Source organism: Montipora capricornis, chromosome 7 (assembly GCF_036669925.1).
Source record: "Montipora capricornis isolate CH-2021 chromosome 7, ASM3666992v2, whole genome shotgun sequence".
In the NCBI taxonomy this organism is placed as follows: Eukaryota; Metazoa; Cnidaria; class Anthozoa; order Scleractinia; family Acroporidae; genus Montipora; species Montipora capricornis.
The window spans coordinates 28,098,894-28,118,893 of record NC_090889.1 but is presented as its reverse complement, the minus strand read 5'-3'; the positions used below and the strand labels follow the sequence as shown (position 1 = coordinate 28,118,893).

Below are 20,000 nucleotides of genomic sequence, written 5' to 3'. Positions count from 1 at the left end.
TTTGTCTACACTTTACCTACAGTAGCTATGCATACATAGGAAAATTTTGATGTTATGCACGTATTGCAGACCTATGTCTTAAATATTTAATTTTTTTCAGCATGTAGGCACGCGCCAATGGACATTTTGACGTCATTGTCGATCATTGGTTCCTGTATTCTCATACATTATTCATCAAAATATGCAAAATACTTCATTTTCAACGTGGCATTCGTTGCGTAAGGACGTCTTCCAATGTCGCTCACCACTCTGTTTTCTGAAGGAGAGTCGGACAGATATTTTGACCAATTGGAAAGGAGAAAGTCTCCGAGCGCTGTATTTGCAAGTAAGTATTAGCTGTCTTAGTTGCATTGCCGGAGTTTTTCCTCTCGGCCAGGTTCAACATTGAGCGAAGCAAAGAACGTTGTATCGTGAAGTTCAACATGTGCTTTCAAGTCGCCAATAATGTTGCAAAATAATATTAGCCTAATAGAAATTTTTTCGTTTTTCGAAATTTCCCACGCATTATATAGAGAAAATGTTTGCCGAAAATTTCGTTAAAATTTCGCAGCACTAATTGTGCAAGTTACAATTCCTGGTGCAAATGCAGTTAAAATTCGTGTCCAAGTGCGACAAAAATATACATCGTTATACTCGGCAAAGACCCTCAAAGCTTTGATTTTACACTATTTAACGTATCTCTCATTACTTCTGTTCACAGGAAGATGTCGTTCACGAGAGGACTTGGACGATGGAAAACATAGCAAACAAATTGGCAATTTCAAGGTACATATTACTTAATTTAGGAACATCGGTTTTCAGAAACTCGCACGATTTATTTAATATATTTAAAAAAAATTTTTTTCTCGTCCCATCTGATCAATTTTCTTTCTGATTTATTTTTCAGGGGATCATGAATTTGGACATCGACCTCAAGAAAGATAAGAAACCCATATGGACAAATCAGTAGGCGAGTCGACAAAGCTAAGAACTTTACTGTATCTCTTATTATTTTTAATGGTGGCTTAGTAACTTGTCAAAGCCTTGTGAGAATGGAGTCGCTGTCAGCTCTCAAGAAGAAGGATCATGTCTCATTGGACAGTGCGGATTAGGTCAGACAAGATGAAAGTAAGGGAGCAAAAAGGAACAAGCAGTATGCATTGGATCAGAGCTGAAACACTTAAGAGTATCTCTTTCTAAGCCACCATTAACAGCATTGAGTCGATCATGCCTTGAAACTATTGCAGCTATTGCAGCTAATTATTGCAAAATTGCTCGTTTTCGTTCAGAGTATTTATTCCAGTCTCGGTACGACTTGATTATTCTCCGGCGCCTTTCCCGCACAAGAAAAATCGAGATTTGAAAATGTTCTAAGATGATCGCTCAATGCTGACTTTCAAACGTTTATTAGAAGCCGTTAGTTAATGTACCGACAGTCTTGGAATCAAGAAGGCATTGGCAATTAGTAGGTAATAAGCTAAATTTGAACCAATCGCGCTGCATTGCTTATTTCTGCGATCAAGTACGTGCATTATTCAATAACTACCACAGACTATGACAGGCGCATACGAGAACATACAAACACTTAGACACAGGCGCGCAAGAGTACACACAAGCACCACGACAAATGCGCACAAGGGTAGAGACAAACACTAAGACATACTTGTATAAGAGTAGATAAGATACTAAGACATGCGCATAAGAGTACATACGAACACTAAGACAAGTGCACAAAAGTAAACAAAAACACTGAGACAAATTAACGCGCGCACACATACATACAAATACGGTGACATAGGCGCACAGGAGTACATACAAACAAACAATTAATGAGGCTCAGACGCACAAAAGAACATACGCGCACCAAGACATACCATACAAACATGTAGACACAGACCATCAGGTGCACAAGAGCATATACCAACAATAAGATACGGTATTTCAAGACTACAAGACAAGACACAGGCGCACATAAGTACATACGACGTCTAAGAAAGGGGCGCACGAGAGTGTCTTCGAACAAACATGCGCTCAAAAGTACTTACAAACACTGACACAGGTATAAACTTTGAAGACAGCGACGCACAAGAGTACGAACAAACAATAAGACGCAAGTTCACAAGATTATTTGCAACAAACAAGTAAGAGACAAGAACACATACAAACAGGTAGACACAGGCTCGCAACAGTACTTAAAAACTACGACTCGACCGAACAGCAGTAAATACAAACAAGACACCAGCAAACACGTGTATAAACGAACACTAAAACACGGGCACATTATAGTAAATAGAAAACACCAAGACTAGGGTGCACGTAAGTGCTTACAAATACGTAGACACAGGCACACGAAAGTACTCTAAAACAATTAGACACTGACGCAACGGACGTGAGAACAAACCAACGCGAAGAAAATAAGGACACAAGAGTACATGAAAAACAAGCGAGCGCAGTGGATTACACCAGACACTTCAGAAACTTGGAGCTCTGTCCACTTTGTATTGCGCTTTCGTGTTGAATCGCAACTTGCATTTTTTTGTTGTTGCTGTAAATTTAAGCCTACTTCGATAAATTGCCAGTATCTCCTTTGATGTCTGCTTGTTGGCTAGTTTAGTTTTAAGTTATAAGAGTATAAATATCCAATGTCCAGTTTACGAGACGAGCCTTTTTGAAATGGATTGGGACTTATTTGATTCTAGCCTAAAATAGGCGAAAAGTTATTTAAGGAGGCTCAAAATAGTTTCAGCACTTTCAATAAGCTGTACTTTTTGGAGGAGTTGAATCTACCCAACTGTTTTACGTGAAGGCAATGTTACGGTACCATATAAAACACCAATAATTGCTTAACAAGATGCTTTTATCTATGTGACGTAATAAGTCACCATGGCAACAAAACAACCACGTAAAAACTTCCTTCATTTTGTCTTCAAAAGCTTACATCTCAAAAACGATCTCGGTAACCTCCAATTTTTATTGCTAGAAAGTGATAAGCAGAGGATGATAAAACTTCCTGTAAAGTTTAAAAAATTATCTGGAGTGGTTTCATAGCCACCTACCTACACATGGACAATTTTTAAGGTGGCTCTGAATCCGCTCCAGAGAATTTTTTTAACTTTGCCATAAATTTTATCTTCGCCTGCTTGTCACTTTTCAGCTATAAAAAAGGGAATCACCTAGTTTGCTTTTGAGATGAAAGCGACCGAAGGCAAAATAAAGGGTGTTTTTACATAACAGTTTTGTTGTCATGGGGACTTATTTCGTCCCGTTAATGAAAGGATCTTGCCAAGCAATTCTTGTTGTTGTATTTGGTACCATTACGTCGCTGTCGCATGAAACAGTTTTGTAGAATTCATCCTTTGAATATGACTATCCCTCCTAATTGTTGAAATCTCGTTTGAGCCACCTTAAAAGACTTTGTTTTAAGGTACTTAGAATAAGGGTCGTATGGAGAATTTACTGAAATAAGTGTTCGCTATTAATGCCGACAAAAAGGTAACACCAGCCGACGCCGAGGACGACGACTTTCTGGAATGCACTAAAAACCACAGCATGTTGTCGCTGTCCTTTTCCTGTCCGATATTTGGTTGCCAAAAGAACTACTGTTTAGTCAGGTGGTCTCTAGTAAACAATGAATACATCAGCCATCTTGCATCGCCCTTTGCTCCTCATCCCACCTCAAAGACGCGTACAGTAGAGGTCTGTGTCATCTGGGAAATTCGAGCTGCCTGGTACGAGACTATTATCTTCTAGTGTCTGCTGGAAGTGAGCAGTAGCGATCAGTGCCGTAACTCGACACAATCCGGTGTCACTTCACATCTCTCCGTCAGGTGCCACAGAGACTGTCACTGGCATATCGTCTCACACGCCACGCCAACAGTAGACGATGCCGAGATCACGTAAATATACAACATTCCAAACTCCAGCGGCGCACCAGAGATGATACTGCTGATGATAACTACGACTACGTTGACTAAAACGACGATGACAATAGTGATAATAACGACAACGTTGAAGATGACGACTACGACGATAGTAAAACGATGTCGACGATGATAATAATGATGATGATGATGGTGACTAGGCCTGTCCCGATTGCGCTGGGCACTTTAAGTACTTTTTTTAGAACGTTGTGATTTTAAGACATCGTTTTTCATTTAGAGCACTCTGAGCATTCCTCTTCATTTTAGGAAACATCTGAATTTTTTTTGTATTCCGGTCAAGTTCAGAGCAACATTTTATCTTGAAGAAGAGTTGTCAACAGACCAAAATTATTTTCGTGAAATTCAATTATTGAATCATTGAACGCACAAAATGTTACATTGTGGAAATTGCTTGCGTCAGTGTTATGTTTGATGTAAGGCAAATTGAAACCATGTCAGTCTTCAAAACATGTGAAATGTAAGTATTTTCTTTGCTCGAAAAATACTCTGAACATTTGCAGACAACGAAAGGCCAATTATTTGCCAGAAAATAGGCATACTGATAAGAATCTCCAAGAAAATGTTTCAAATATTTCAGAAACTTTTGAGCACTATTTCTAAATTTCGAGCATCTTTTTAAAATTCGAGCACTATTTAAGCACTTTTTTGGTCTTTTTAAAACACTATTTTGCGGTTTTTCCAGCGCAATAGTGACAGGCCTGATGAGACGACGACCACAGTTATAATAATAACGATGTCGACGATGACGACGATGACGTTGATGATGATGATAACGACGACGACGATGATAATGACGACCATTACGATAATGATGACGATGATGAAAGGACGATGATGATGATATAAAGAACGTGATAATGATGACGACGACGACGACGATGATAAGGACGATGATAATGATGATGATGACGATGACGATGATAATGATGATGATGATGACGATGACGACAACAACGGCAACAATGATGTTGATGATGATCCCGATGATAGCAGTTTCAGCAATTGATAACACACGCTCACAAACTGGTGGTTGATCCGATTGCGTATTTTGCTTTTGGCTTCTTTTCATGCGTGGACTGTATCTCCTGGACAAGACTGTCGAGTGATCATCTTATACATCTTATTCATCGGCACCTCGGTTGGCATTAAAAGCGAACACTTAGGTCACAACGACTTTTGTTATAAGTACTTGAAATGAAGTCAAGTTGACGAGACATTGTCTTGTTGGTCAAAAGGGGGAAGTTAACCAGACCTCAAAAACAAACCAAGCCTTATTTAAAGTGAAGTAAACCCACAATATTATTTTGATGCTTCTATAAACCTCTCTGCTGATTGAAAAAGCGTTTTTAATCTCCTCCTCCTCGAGGTTTAGGTATAAGTTAAGTTTAAGTCTAAAGTTCTCGAAAGTAGAATTCATTTGATCTGCTGGCCGAGCTTGAAGAGGCAAGAGTCAACCCTTGATATGTCATTTGCAAGATGATTTCTTTATTGCAAAGAACTTTTGTGATGTCATACAAAGAGTAGACTTACACCTCTCACAGCTGGCTCATTGGTCAAATGACTGTCTGAATTTTTGCATTAAAAAACGTAAGTTTAAAGATAAACGGCAACTTAAACTTGAATTAGAAATTTAGGTAAGATACACGCAAAAAAAAAAATAAGAAAAAGGCAAATCATCTCGAATTAATATTAAATTTGGCGATACGTGAAGTAGGCTTCACTGTTGGTTTAACTCGTAATACTTTCAATTTCATAACTGGCTTAGAAAAACAATCGCTTTTTTTCGGTTTTAAAAATTAAATGATTTTTTGACCAAGTAAAAAAGCAATTACTTCGTTTTGCACGTAAGATTTACGCAATGACGACGACATCGATGATAATGATGACGACAAACAATACATAATTAGTTGACCACTCCCCATACGGGCTTTTCAAGGTCAAAGAAACGGCAGAACAGAACAGAACAACAACTGGCTGGAGGCAAACCAGTTGGCTATTTAAAACTGCAGCCGAGGAGTTAAACCAGGGACTACTAGGATCAAATTCAATGAGTGTTCAAAACGGGTCTTGAATGTTAGATCGCAAGATTCAAGCACCCTGATCACTGAGCCACACTGCGTCCTCAGTGACGATAACGATGATGATGTTAACGACGGAAATAAAGCAAACTTTCTACTTACGATTTTCGTCGGAACTTAAAAAATAATTCTTTCTCGCAGTTAACGTTTTAAACATTAAACAATTAAGTGACACGTTAAAGAAATAAATAAGTTCTTTTTCCATGCCAGATTTAAGAGGATGGTTCAGTAGTAGTTAAACGCAGTTTCTTCTCTAAATCCTTGAAGTTCACGAAATATAAAAATAATTTTGCTAGGACCGTGGTGTCGTATAGATTCGTTAAAAAGTGTCAAAAACTGAATCACACAAAGTGATTATTCGCTTCACTGGGAATAGTAATCATTTTAATTCGGCTTGGTTTGTTTGAGTTTGTCTGTTGAAGAAATTCATCAGGCTAGAAAATTCAATAATTTTAATTTCTAGTTCGTTTAACATAGCCAAAGAGAAATAATGAAATAAGTGTTGACAGTTTGGATCAAAACTCGCCAGGTGAATGTCATGGAAAGTTAATTATGACCTTGTATAGATTAACTGAAACTTATTGTAAAGATCAGTTTCTCTACTTTAGGTCACTAAGACAGGTCATCAAAGTATACAAAAACACTTAGCCACATGCCCGCAAGAATAGATACAAAGACTGAGACATAGGCGCACAATAGTACATAGGCACACATGAATACAAACAGACTGGTTGACAGAAGCACCATAGTACATAAAATAACGAGAAACCGGATCACAAGAGCGCATACAAACAGTACGACGCAGGTCTATATGATGCGTACATCCGAACATCAAGACACAGACAGTTGTAGAACGCGCAAGAGTGCATACAAATTCTGAGACACAAGATCACATAATTAACTTTCCATGACATTCCTCTGGTTAGTTTTGATAAAGATGGCGGACAGTCATCCAACCATCTAAACTATCAAAACCTCTATCACTTTCTTTTTGACTATGTTAAACGAAGTAGCAATTAAAGTTATTGAGTTTGTCTGTTTAACTTGGTTAACTGATTCTTTTCGGTTGAAGAGGTCCATTGCTACAAAAGGAGAAGTAGGAAAATCCAGGCTCGCTTCTTTTTTAACGCTAGTGGCTTCAAAGATCGTAAACTGTCATTGGGTTTTTATGTTCATTTTTGAGGAAGACCTTTTCTACTGGACATCAAAAAGCTCGGGGCATGCATAAGCGCCTACCTTTGAAGCGCTGCAAAATCAAATGCTTCGGCAGGTCTTTTCTGCTTTGCGCGAATTTCAAATTTCCGTAGTTTTTTTGTTCAGTCATTGTCCAGTAGAAACGATCATCTTAAATATCAATATGGCAAGTATTGAGAAGATTGCAAATGCCAAAGCTGAAAGATTTCTTAGAAACAAATGCGAAGGCGCGTACTTTTTTTTGAAAATTGGTTTTCGGCATTTTTGCCAAGGCTTAACTATAAGCATAGGCGTTCTCAGAATCTTAGGTTAGCTAATTAAGGCTGGCATTTTTCCACTTGTCGACAATTTCCTAGCTTGCCATGTTGATTTAAGATCCTCATCGTATACATACCATCTCGAGCAAGAATTCAATTTAATTTTTTCTGAAGTGTTGTAGCGAATTGAAATCAAGTTTAGCTAGTTTTCCTTGCACGAGATAGTATGTTTTTACTCAATAAAATTTTGAAAGGCAAGTCCTTATAAATATTTTTGTCACAAAAGTTACCAGGGTAGGCTCTGTGCAAATTGTGTTAAATTTTCCCGCCAAAAAACTTAGAAAAAGTACGGGCGCTTAAAGTACGCATGCGCCAACTTTTTAAAAAAAAAATCATGTTCACTTAGAAATGAAAAAGTATTAGTCATATTTTATTTATTAACACTAAGAATTGAATACACAAAACAATAAAGTCTGAAAATGTTTATTGCATCTTTTTATTTGTTCCATAAAATAACAAGTCTCAATTATTAGTAAAAGTATACAATGCTTAATGGGTGTTATCTGATTTTTTTTAAAAAAAAAAAACGGCGCATGCGTATTGAGGACGCCGTATTTTTTCTAAGTTTTTTGGCGGGAAAATTTGCGAAGGTTAACCAAGGTCACGTCAAGTAAAAAGGATCGGCAATTCAATGATTAGAATGAATTTGTAAATTTGAATCAGCAAGACATGTAGAAAACCACCTCGCAAATTTAGGTTAAAATTGCTGAAAATACTGCCATATTGTAAAGGTTGTCGGACAAAAGGGAAATTCAATTTAACCATTTGAGAAAAAGATTAGATAAATGCTCCTTTTGGTGTTCAGATTTTCTAAATGGCTGCGCCCAGAAAACTAAACACCAAAAAAACCAAAAATCGAATCTTCACTAAATGTTTAAATTCATCTCCGTTTTGCCCAACGATGACAGTGTTTTTAACAATTTAACGCTTATTTACTGTAGGAGAGGTGGTTTTCTTTTAAACAAAGACAAACGGTACAATTTGCGCGGGAAACAAGCGACTTATTTCACAAATCCTAAAAGGATTACAACGAAAGCATGGAATTTGCGCGCTAAAGAGAACTGCAATGCAATGGAACGAAAGAAAGTGGGAATTGTACCGTTATAAAACTTAAGCTTGCTGATACAAACAGTGCAACCCAGATATATCTAACATAAAAAGTGCCTCAGGTTCGCCATAAGTTTATTAAAAACCTAATGAAAAATAGACCTTATGCAAAAATGGCTGCCTTTAAATTAATCTTTTCTTCATATTCAAAATAGCCCAACTAACCTCGTTCGGGATAACAAATTCTTTACAATTTTTGTCTCAAAAACGAGGTTAGTTGGGCTATTTTGAATATGAACAAAAGAATAATTTAAAGGCAGCCATTTTTGCATAGGGTCTATGAATATTAACTTTACTCCCAAATCTTAATTAGAGGACTTCCCGGGAAATTTAAAATTGAAAAGAAAATTACTTTTTGTAAACTCAAGAACAACACATTAAAGAAGCCAGTATTTGGAACACATTCCTTATTTTCAGTGACAAAAAATTGAATATCTTACGTGTGAAATATGGCCAATAAACACTATAATACGAAAACTTAATGTTTTAATTTTCTTAAAATCTGGCATTTGAAAGATGCTAGGTATGGCCGAAAACTAATGTTATAAGCAGTTTCAAGCAAGCCTCGTTCGTGTTCGTTCGTGTTCGTTCGTTTTCGTTCGTTCTCGTTCGACCTGTGACCTGTCTATTGTAAGCAGAGTGGGTGAATGAAGGAGTTGATAAAAGCAACTTAACCACCATAAGAAAGATTTCCGAGTTGACGTTTCGAGCGTTAGTCGTTCCTTAGAGCAATAGAGCAAATAGCCCATTTCCGAGTTGCTGCATGCCTCAGTCGCAAAGCGAGTTCTGGTGCACAACCATTCAAATGGAAATGAGTTGCGTATTCTTATGCAAATCAAACTCATTTCCCTTACAATAGTTGAGCACCAAGACTCACTTCGAAACCAGTCAAACAGCAACTCGGAAATGGCCCATTGAGAAATACACCTTTTTACCGATACGGCAACATTTTGAATTTCCTATTGTTTTAAATAGCTATTACGGGATGCTCAGAAGGCAAATCAGTACGGCAGGTATTTTTTGCAGGTTGCAGGTTGCAGGTTGCAGGTTGCAGGTTCCGGGTTGAAATTTAATTATAACTCGATAGACTTACCGTGACTGTTACATGAATAGCTAACCTTAGGCCTAATTAGGCCTAAAGAAAAGTTTTTAGGCCCAAGGTTAGCTATTCATGTAACAGTCACGGTAAGTCTATCGAGTTATAATTAAATTTTCAACCTGCAACCTGCAACCTGAAAAAAAAACCTGCCGAAATCAGTATGCATTTGCCCCCTGAGAATTCCATAATAGCTATTTTGAAACAATGGAATACAAAATAGCCGCCGTATCGATAAAAAGGTCTTTTGGGCGCATATGAAAGTTCCAGCTTGGCTGTCATTGATGCAACGTTCATACAGATTTGGTTTGGTCCATTGTACTAAGATACAAATTTGTTTTCAAAATAATCTATGAAAAAGTTTGCGTAGCCAGGTCCCATTTGGTTCCCATTGCAACACCGAAGATTTGTTCGTAGTAGTTGTCAGCAAAACATTTGAGTGTCAGAACCAGTTACGCCAGACGAAGTAATGTTTCCGAGCTTGGTTTTTGTAACGGTACCTTGATCGAAAAAAAATATTTAAGCGCTTGGAGGCCTTCAATATTAGGGATAACAATGCATAGAAATGTTTTGTCCATTGAGGAGAAACTGAAAGTACGGAAAACTTCAGGTGCATGATTACTCTCTTTGCTGAAAGATGGTAGTGATTTGACTGTGCGCCATGATTTTGTCTCAACAACTATATGCTGGCCCGGGTGGTTGAGTTGTAAGGTTTGAAATATTCCACGAGGTTCTAATAGTGATGATGACGACGATATTTTGAGCGGTAGCTGGCAATTCGTGTTTGGTTGGTTAAAGCGAATTCTTTGTCAAGCATAGTGTGTTAAGTGTGACGACACAATTTGCTCTGACAACCGGCTAAGGTTCGAAACTTTAGCTCAGAGATTTTTCTTACGGTGGTTAATTTACCAGTTCGGCAACTCGTTCGATAAAAACAAATTTTCGTGTTTTACTCCCCATCTTATTCTTTAGAAAGGGTCGATGGGTCAGTCAGGGAATCAGTCAATCAGTCAAGCAAGCAAGCAAGCAAGCAAGCAGTCACTATGTCAGTCAATCAATCAGTCAATCAGTCAACCAGTCAACCAGTCAGCCAATCAGCCAGTCAGTCAGCCAGTCAGCCAGTCAGCCAGTCAGTCAGTCGGTCAGTCAGTCAGTCAGTCAGTCAGTCTGTCAATCAATGTCAAGCAGTTTTTCAATCAGTAAAGCAATCATGCAGCCATGCAGCCATGCAGCCATGCAGCCATGCAGCCAAACAGCCAAGCAATCAGGCAAGCTAGCAATCAATCAGTCACTATGTCAAGTAATTAGTCACTATGTCAGTTAATTAGTCACTATGTCAGTCAATCAATCAGCCAGCCAGTCAGCCAGTCAGTCAGTCAGCCAGTCAGCCAGCCAGTCAATCAATCAATCAATCAATCAAACAGTCTGTCAGTCAGTAACAATCAGTCAATCAGTCAATCAGTCAAGCAATCAAGCAATGAAGCAATCAAGCAATGAAGCAATCATGCAGTGAAGCAATCATGCAGCCAAGCAATCAAGCAATCAGTCAATCAGTCAATCACAATGTCAAGTAATCATTCACTATGTCACTGAAGCAGTCACTAGTCAGTCAATCAGTCAGTCATCCAGTCAATCAATCAATCAATAGAGCAGTTTGTCAATCAGTGTCAAGCAGTCTGTCAATCAGTAACAATCAGTCAATCAGTTAACTAATCAAGGAATCATGCAGCCATTAGGCCAAGCAGCCAAGCAGCCAAGCAATCAGGCAAGCTAGCAATCAATCAGTCACAATGTCAAGTAATTAGTCACTATGTCAGTCAATCAATCAGCCCGCCAGTCAATCAGTCAATCAGTCAGCCAGTCAGCCAGTCAGCCAGTCAGCCAGCCAGTCAGCCAGCCAGCCAGCCAATCAATCAATCAATCAATCAATCAATCAATCAATCAAGCAGTCTATCAATCAGTAACGATCAGTCAATCAGTCAGGCAATCAAGCAATCAAGCAATGAAGCAATCATGCAGTGAAGCAATCATGCAGTGATGCAATCATGCAGCCAAGCAATCAAGCAATCAGTCAATCAGTCAATCAATCAGTCACAATGTCAAGTAATTTGTCACTATGTCAGCCAATCAATCAGCCAGCCAGTCAATCAATCAATCAATCAATCAATCAATCAGTCAATCAGTCAGCCAGGTCAATAAGTCAGTCAGTCAGTCAATCAGTCAGCCAGTCAATCAATCAATCAATCAATCAATCAAGCAATCTGTCAATCAGTGTCAAGCAGTCTGTCAATCAGTAAAGCAATCATGCAGCTAAGCTGCCAAGCAATCAGGAAAGCTAGCAATCAATCAGTCACTATGTCAAGTAATTAGTCACTATGTCAGTCAATCAATCAGCCCGCCAGTCAATCAGTCAATCAGTCAATCAGTCAGCCAGTCAGCCAGCCAGTCAATCAATCAATCAATCAATCAATCAATCAATCAATCAAGCAGTCTGTCAATCAGTAACAATCAGTTAATCATTCAATCAGTCAATCAGTCAATCAGTCAAGCAATCATGCAGCCAAGCAATCAAGCAATCAGTCAATCAGTCAATCACAATGTCAAGTAATCAGTCACTATGTCACTGAAGCAATCACTAGTCAGTTAATCAATCAGTCATCTAGTCAATCAGTCAATCAGTCAATCAGCCAGTTGATCAATCAATCAGTCAATCAGCCAGTCGATCAATCAATAGAGCAGTTTGTCAATCAGTGTCAAGCAGTCTGTCAATCAGTAACAATCAGTCAATCAGTTAACTAGTCAAGGAATCATGCAGCCAAGCAGCCAAGCAGCCAAGAAATCAGGCAAGCTAGCAATCAATCAGTCACAATGTCAAGTAATTAGTCACTATGTCAGTCAATCAATCAGCCAGCCAGTCAATCAATCAATCAATCAATCAGTCAATCCGTCAGCCAGTCAATCAATCAATCAATCAATCAATCAAGCAGTCTGTCAAGCAGTCTGTCAATCAGTATCAATCAGTCAATCAGTCAATCGGTCAAGTAATGAAGCAATCATGCAGCCAAGCAATCAGTCAATCAGTCAATCACAATGTCAAGCAATCAGTCACTATGTCAGTCAATCAATCAGTCAGTCAGTCAATAAATGAATCAATCAGTCAGTCAATAAATCAATCAATCAGTCTGTCAAGCAGTCTGTCAAGCAGTAGCAATCAGTCAAACAATGAAGCAATCATGCAGCCAAGCAATCAGTCAATCAGTCAATCACTATGTCAAGCAATCAGTCACTATGTCAGTCAAGCAATCAATCACTATGTCAGTCAATCAACCAGTCAGTCAGCCAATTAGTCAATCAATCAATCAATCAAACAATCAGTCTGTCAATCAGTCAATCAGTCTGTCAAGCAGTAACAAATTAATCAGTAAGCCAGTCAATCAATCAATCAATTAATCAATCAATTAATCAATCAATCAGTCAATCAATCAATCAATCAATCAGTCTGTCAAGCAGTCTGTCAAGCAGTCACAATCAGTCAAGCAATGAAGCAATCATGCAGGCAAGCAATCAATCAGTCAATCAGTCTATCACTGTGTCAGGCAATCAGTCACTACAGTATCTCAAGCAATTAGTCACTATGTCAGTCAATCAATCAATCAATCAATCAATCAATCAGTCTGTCAAGCAGTAACAAGCAGTAACAATCAGTCAAGCAATGAAGCAATCAGTCAATCAGTCAATCAGTCAATCAGTCAAGCAATCAGGCAATCCGACAATCAGTCAATCAGTCAATATGTCAAGCAATCAGTCACTATGTCAGTCAGCCAGTCAATCAATCAATCAATCAATCACTCTGTCAATCAGTAACAATCAGTTAATCAGTTAACCAGTCAAGCAATGAAGCAATCAAGCAGCCAAGCAATCAGTCAGGGCAGTCAATCAGTCAATCAATCCGTCAGTCAATGAGTTAACCAGTCAAGCAATAAAGCAATCAATCAATCAATCAATCAATCTATCAGTCAGTCAGTCAGTCAATGAATCAGTCAATCAGTTAATCAGTCAATGAGTGTCAGTCAGTCAATCAATCAGCAATCAGTCAATCAATCAGTCAATCAGTCTGTCAATCAATCAACCAATCAGGCATTCAGTCAGTATTCGTAGCGTTGATGCAGTTCTTCGTAAATTGTAGTTCGAATCAAGATCAGTCTATAAGTGATGTCAAGATGATGATAAAGTGTTTGTCAGTCTCAGATGGCTGCGTCAATTCCAAGAACGGTCATCTAATTCCCGGGCATATGTTGGGCATTTTTCAGTAATTTTTTCTTCTCTAGGGTGGGGCATTTGCAAATGGATTAACCCAGGCGTGAGGCAACGTCAAAAGCAGCGTTGCTTATTTCAAACTTAGTGATTGGTCCAAATATAGAAATTAAAAACTTGAAAAAGAATTGTTTCAGGTAGAACGGATCCTAACCACCCATCACCCCAACACCAACATGTACAAAAATATTCCAATGTTGGGCGAACTGTTGTTTCCACGTGCGAACATGGCGGAACGAAGCGAAGCTTGGTTGGGTTTGTGGGGAATGTTTTAAATTCGAGAAATCTTGGTTGAAAAAAGTCGAAGCTATAAAGGTCATTTTCTCAGTTGTTAACCAATGAACCGAGTCCCTGAACCTGTAGTGAGTAGTTCGTCGTTTTCACAGAACATTGGAAAATTCGACAACTTGTGTGCAAGAATTGTTGCCTCCGCTCAGAGAAACTTCTACAGCTGCTTGAGAATTTTGAAATAAATTTGTCGTAGCTTTCATTTCGTTGAATAATATTATTTATTATTTGTTGTTGGTTGTTTTTTGTCTTACACTCTTCCAAAAGCCCCAACGTCGTAATTTGAACGAATTAGCTGGACCTACTGTGGGGTATTTGCAACATTACTGAAAAAGACCAATGTCCGAGGGGATAAGTGGACTTGAAATTGACGGATCCTAAAGTCAGAAACCCAAACAAAACACAAGAGGATCATCGGGATAGTGTACGTAGTTGAAGTTGGTAGTGGAAGGCGTAAACTGCACGTTGCTGGTTGCAGGTCATTGTTTCACCAGCTGAAACAACACAAACCTTTATCAATGCTATCATTAGGCCTAAACACTATGCTTTAGATAATGTTTAAGCCCAAGGGTAGCCTTTTTGTAAAGGTCCGGGTTGTTTCAGCTATGGTGAAACATTGACCGGCAACCCTAACCTACACTTTACACCATTCGAGTTGGTAGTACATGAAAGAGTTTTTTTGTGGCTGTGATACACCCAATGTCAGTTGCGAGTCTGTTGTAGGAATGAATGTCGTTAGTGTCCATTTTCATCGGTTTTTTGATTTTCAGTTTTCGTTGAAGTGCTAATGTCGGGTTTCGTATTTGTATTTGTCAAGGAGTCCTGTCTCGATAGGAAGAGAGTCAAATTTGAGGTTAAAGTGGTCGTTACTCGGCCTGGGAAAACGAACGCCTTTTAAGAAAACTCTATTGTGAGTTCCAAAAATCGCTTGCGTAACAAAAAAAAAATCGAAGGCTGGAGAGCATAAGCAAGCGTAGTATAAATTCGAAAAGCATTTGTTGGTAGACCTGTTAATTATACCTAAAAGTTAGATATATCTTAGGTTGCACTGTATCAAAACTTAAATCTTACTGTCGTAGAATTCGGTGGTATTCGGTGATAGATTACCGTATTAACCCGTAATATTTATGCCTCACTCGCATAAAAACGCGACCTTGCAGCTAACGGGCGTGACTTGCGTGCAGCTAGCTAACGCGCGCGGCTAGGATCGAATCCCCAATGAAATTAGAGGTTGAAAAGAGAACCCTGAGGTATCTACAAATTCCCTTTTTGAGCCGTAATGGGTAAAAAGATCCAAGATGTGACTTCAATTTGATTTAATTCTGAAATGATACCATTTTGGATAGACAAGGAAAAAACTGATCTACCATGCACTCTCATTTTTTCTGTTTGTTGAATGGCCGCGTTGAATAAACTTCTCATTTCGTCATGGCTTGTAATCTGTGATCACTAGAATTTATTTTTCCTTAACTCCAAGCGACATCCAGAAATTGAATAAGTTCTGAAAACCTTGAGTGAGTATATTTTGTATGCTCGATGTCCATCTTCCTTGCAACCTATGCGATATTGAAATGGTTGAAAATATTGAGTTTGACACTGATACTACATTCTCTAAGGTCCCCTAGGTTTGACATGGGTGCTTCTTGTTGGGATGGTAGGGGAGGGGGGGGGGGATTGGTCTAAGCTTATGCCTGCGTTCTTATTGCGCTCCTAACTCTTACGTTAACGACGCAGATATTAAAGCAGTGAGGCCTTACCACAGGTGAATACGGTAATATTTAACTGATCTAATTATGCTACCTCTGCATCCCTCTTCTTCTATTTCACTGATATGATCCTGTTCCTCTCTTGCTTGTCTCGTGGACCTCCGCCTCACGTTTCTTCCCTGCAGCAAAATAAAATGGTTTGTTAAGAAAGGCTACAACATTGTTTTCCTGCCCTAAAAATTGTGATAATTAAGATCGAGGTTTTGTTATCCACTTCTTGGAAAATATGAACTAAGAAAATTTTTGTTTTGATTTTTTTTTCAATTTATCGTGGGGAAAAACTGAAATAGAGTAATTTTGGTTAAGGGAAAATTGCTATTTTAACGACGTCTCTAGTCCTAGACAGAGTAATCTACGAACAGGGCACGTTACTGCTATATAGGTTCCTTGTTAAACCGGAAAGAAAAAGGAGATTTCCTATTTTCTAGGACAGATACCAAATACACTCAGCTGCTTGCAGGATGTAAACGCGGAAGAAATATCTGTGGTGCATATCAACCCGTGAAATTGTCCTTTTTCTCTCTGCTCCTCGAATGTTTATATTTTTGATTTAATGAACACAGAATTCTTACCTCTTTTTGATAATATTGTATTGATCTTTGTTCTTGACGTGCCTCTTGCTCCTTGTCATCTCACGAATAGAACAGTATCTAAACATGTAAGAACAGGATCATTATTTTAAGTGCATCAATTCGGGTACAGTTACCATCTTAGATATACTTTGAGTTGATTATGAACACGAAATATGTTCCAGACCGGGAGGGAAGGAAAGTAAATTGCATCACATTTTTTTAGTAAGAGAAAGAAAGTTATTGGGTTGTGTCGCCCCATCGCCTTGTCGCCCCAAGTTACGTCGCCCCAACCTAACCCTAACCCTAACCGGTTACGGATCCTAGCTAACCCTAACCCTAACACTAGACTTAAGTTGGGGCGACGTAACTCGGAGCGACAAGGCGATGGGGCGACACAACCTGACACCTATTGTTTTACTCATCGCCGTTTTTGAACATTTCAAACATGTAAGAACAACTTACCTTCTGAAAAATGTTCTCCAATCTTTGGGTCTTTGAGTAGATCTTCTCTTTTGCAGCCAGTGTGAATACCTAAAAATTAAACCATAGAATAATCAGGGTTAGCCTCCTTATACGATTAACTAAATCGTCGCTAATTTGCCCAAATCTGAACTAATCTTACTATGAGCCTATGATTACTCAACATACTACTATCAAATTCAAAACAGCTTCAAAAACCAATAGCTAAAAGACACTTAAAAATTGAAGTTACCTTTAGTAACATGAGATTTCGTTAGCAATTCACTTGTTCATTCACATAGCTGTCCAAGTTTCAGTGTTGGTAAGTTTGTCGACACGTGTACATAAGCAGCCGCGACGACGTTCTCTGTCCGCGCCGGATAACCTCTACACCATTAGCTTCTCCTCAGTCGCAAACAACAGCGAGAAGAAAGTCAACAGAGAGTTAATGTGACACAGATTCCAGGGAGAAGACATGAAAGGCGCCTGTCAAGGCGCCATATTGAATCTTCTTCCATTACTTTGGGCAAGGCGAAGTGAATTAGCATAATATTTGCAATTCAATCAAATTGTAACAAGTCGTGTTATGCTGCAAGGGGGCGAGCGCAGGTTGCCAAAACAAAAAAGCAGCGTTCTAAAGATATTTTCGGTGAATTTTAAACTAAAGATGGACTGTATTAAATCAGATTTTTGGGTATTTTCATTAAAGTAAAGAGCATGTTTACCTTGGTCATTTCTTGGACGGATGGGGGTGGGTTGATTGATTGCCTTGCTGGACATGGTTGTGTCACGGTTGCTGAGGTTAGGGGAGGAGTGGGTGGGTTTCGACTAGCGGACATGAAAAAGGCAGAAAACTTGCAATGTATACGATGTTCGGATGCTGAAATAATCATCACTGGCCCATTTTGGATGTATTAAGACCCATTCTTGAGGGAAAAATCTCTTATTCGGGCCCATTCTTGATGTGGCTCAAACGGGTTTCGTCAATTTGGAGGGAATGTTCTATTCAAAGGATTAAAACACTGCTTCATGTAAAAATCGGGTGTCACCGAATTCGTTTTTGAGATGTGTTTAAAGACGAAATACAGGGTGTTTTTACATGGCTGTTTTGTTGCCATGGTGACTTATTAGGCCCCATCAATGACACTTATTGTGTTTCATACGGTACCATAACACTGCTTTAACGTGAAACAGTTGTGTAGATTCAGTCCTTGCAAATAGTACAGTTTACTGAAATTGTTGAAACTGTTTTGAGCCTCCTTAGGGGAGAACCATGCTGAAAACCACTTCTTGTCGCGTCCGTATTCTTAACGAAGATGATTACAAATCCATTCTAGTTCCCTCGAACCTCCAGTCCATGTTTAGTCTTTTCGGTTGAACTTTTTTGGGTATCAAAATTCCAACTTGGCTTTTCCGGCAGGTCTAATGCGATGACGTAGTTTACATGAAAACTACTCGGATTGATGATCACAGGCACGCAACGAGGGTACGGTGGAGTTTGGATAAGAAATCAAAGTCAGTCAATCAATCGATTGAGCGGTCAGTAAGTCAATCAGTCAAACGGTGAGTGAGTGAGTGAGTCTGCCAGTTGGTACTCTAATTAGTCAGTCATTCATCCAGTCACTCAGTGAATCAGTCAGTTGGTTCGATAGTCAGTAAATTAATCAGTCCGTCCATCGGTCACTCAATCTGTTAGTCCATTAGCTTCTTGTTGTTAGTCCATGAATCTGTCTAACAGGCAGTCAGCCAAAGGAAAGGAAGACAGGTTCCCGCACTTCCAGGGAGAGACAACTCAAAAATCAGAGAAACGGAGATCATTTACAGAAGATCATAACTTTATTACTGGTTCTCCTAATTATCAATTAATAACAACAGTCGATCTACTTTAAATCTCACTTTCTACCGGTATCGTACAATTCTGAAACAACTGAATAATTCATTTACTAAATTGACTGACTAGTTGGTTCTCTATTTTGCTTCGAGAGGTTTTTCTCCGGGTACTCCGGTTTTCCCCTCTCCTCGAAAAAAATTATCGCATTTGATTTAATGTCAATGTTCAGTAACCCCTATAAGTAACCTAGAGCTAAAAGACACTTAGGGTGCGTTCGATTCACCATATTCCGGAATAAGAATACGTGGAGTGAACATTTAAAACGGTTTGTCTGGCGTTTTGAAGCAACAAGGACTATCCAGATATGCTTAAGATAGCATTTTAGCAGGTGTTTGAAAATATTAATGTGAATCTCCGTAAAAAGGAAGGATTTCTAACTTCTATTCCATGTATTCCTATTCCGGAATACTGCCAATCGAACGAACCCTTCAATAAACATAGTAATAATAGGCACTTAAATAAAGGTCATTGCTATTGTTATTATTATTATTATTATTATTATTATTATTATTATTATTATTATTATTATTATTAATCCGGCAAGCCCCCTTTTTTTCGAACCCGCTGTAGCACTCCTAGCTTACCCAGATTACATTCTAAGCAGCTTGAAATTATCCATTATATTGCTCTCCTTTTCTGTGACAGTTGAAATTGCTGTTCTATTTCTTTGTACTTAATTTCGTTTACTTTATTGTTTAGAAATAAAAGTAAAAGAAAACTGGAGTCACTGTTTAATGCTCTGTACGTGAACTAGTTAGCATAAAGAACATTGTAGCATGACGTCACAGACGCCAGTTGGTGTTTCTAAACAAGAAAAAAAACTTGGAAGTAAAGTTCTCCGGGTGAGAGAGTAGTCGTCAACCGCCATATTGGTGTCCTTAAATAATCCTATTCGAATTGAACTCCTCACATAGTTTTTATCTTTGTTTTGAAAAAGATCACCTCCCCCCGATCACCTTAATAAAATTATTCAATACATTAAAAAATCACTAAAATCA

The 20,000-nt window shown here is 38.6% G+C and overlaps 2 long non-coding RNA genes across 2 annotated transcripts in view; both read right to left on the bottom strand.

Annotated features, from left to right (window-relative positions):
• Positions 1-17,644, bottom strand: part of LOC138057793 (uncharacterized) — a 19,760-nt gene extending 2,116 nt beyond the window's left edge. Inside the window, exons 1-4 of the long non-coding RNA XR_011133715.1 lie at positions 17,365-17,644; positions 17,115-17,183; positions 16,653-16,730; positions 16,115-16,199 (exon numbers count right to left, since the gene is read on the bottom strand). This is a non-coding gene — a long non-coding RNA (uncharacterized lncRNA). The remainder of the gene's footprint in view (positions 1-16,114; positions 16,200-16,652; positions 16,731-17,114; positions 17,184-17,364) is intronic.
• A 1,281-nt stretch (positions 17,645-18,925) lies between these two features.
• Positions 18,926-20,000, bottom strand: part of LOC138056744 (uncharacterized) — a 9,474-nt gene continuing 8,399 nt past the window's right edge. The window contains exon 5 of the long non-coding RNA XR_011133526.1: positions 18,926-20,000. This exon is cut by the window's right edge and continues 234 nt beyond it. This is a non-coding gene — a long non-coding RNA (uncharacterized lncRNA).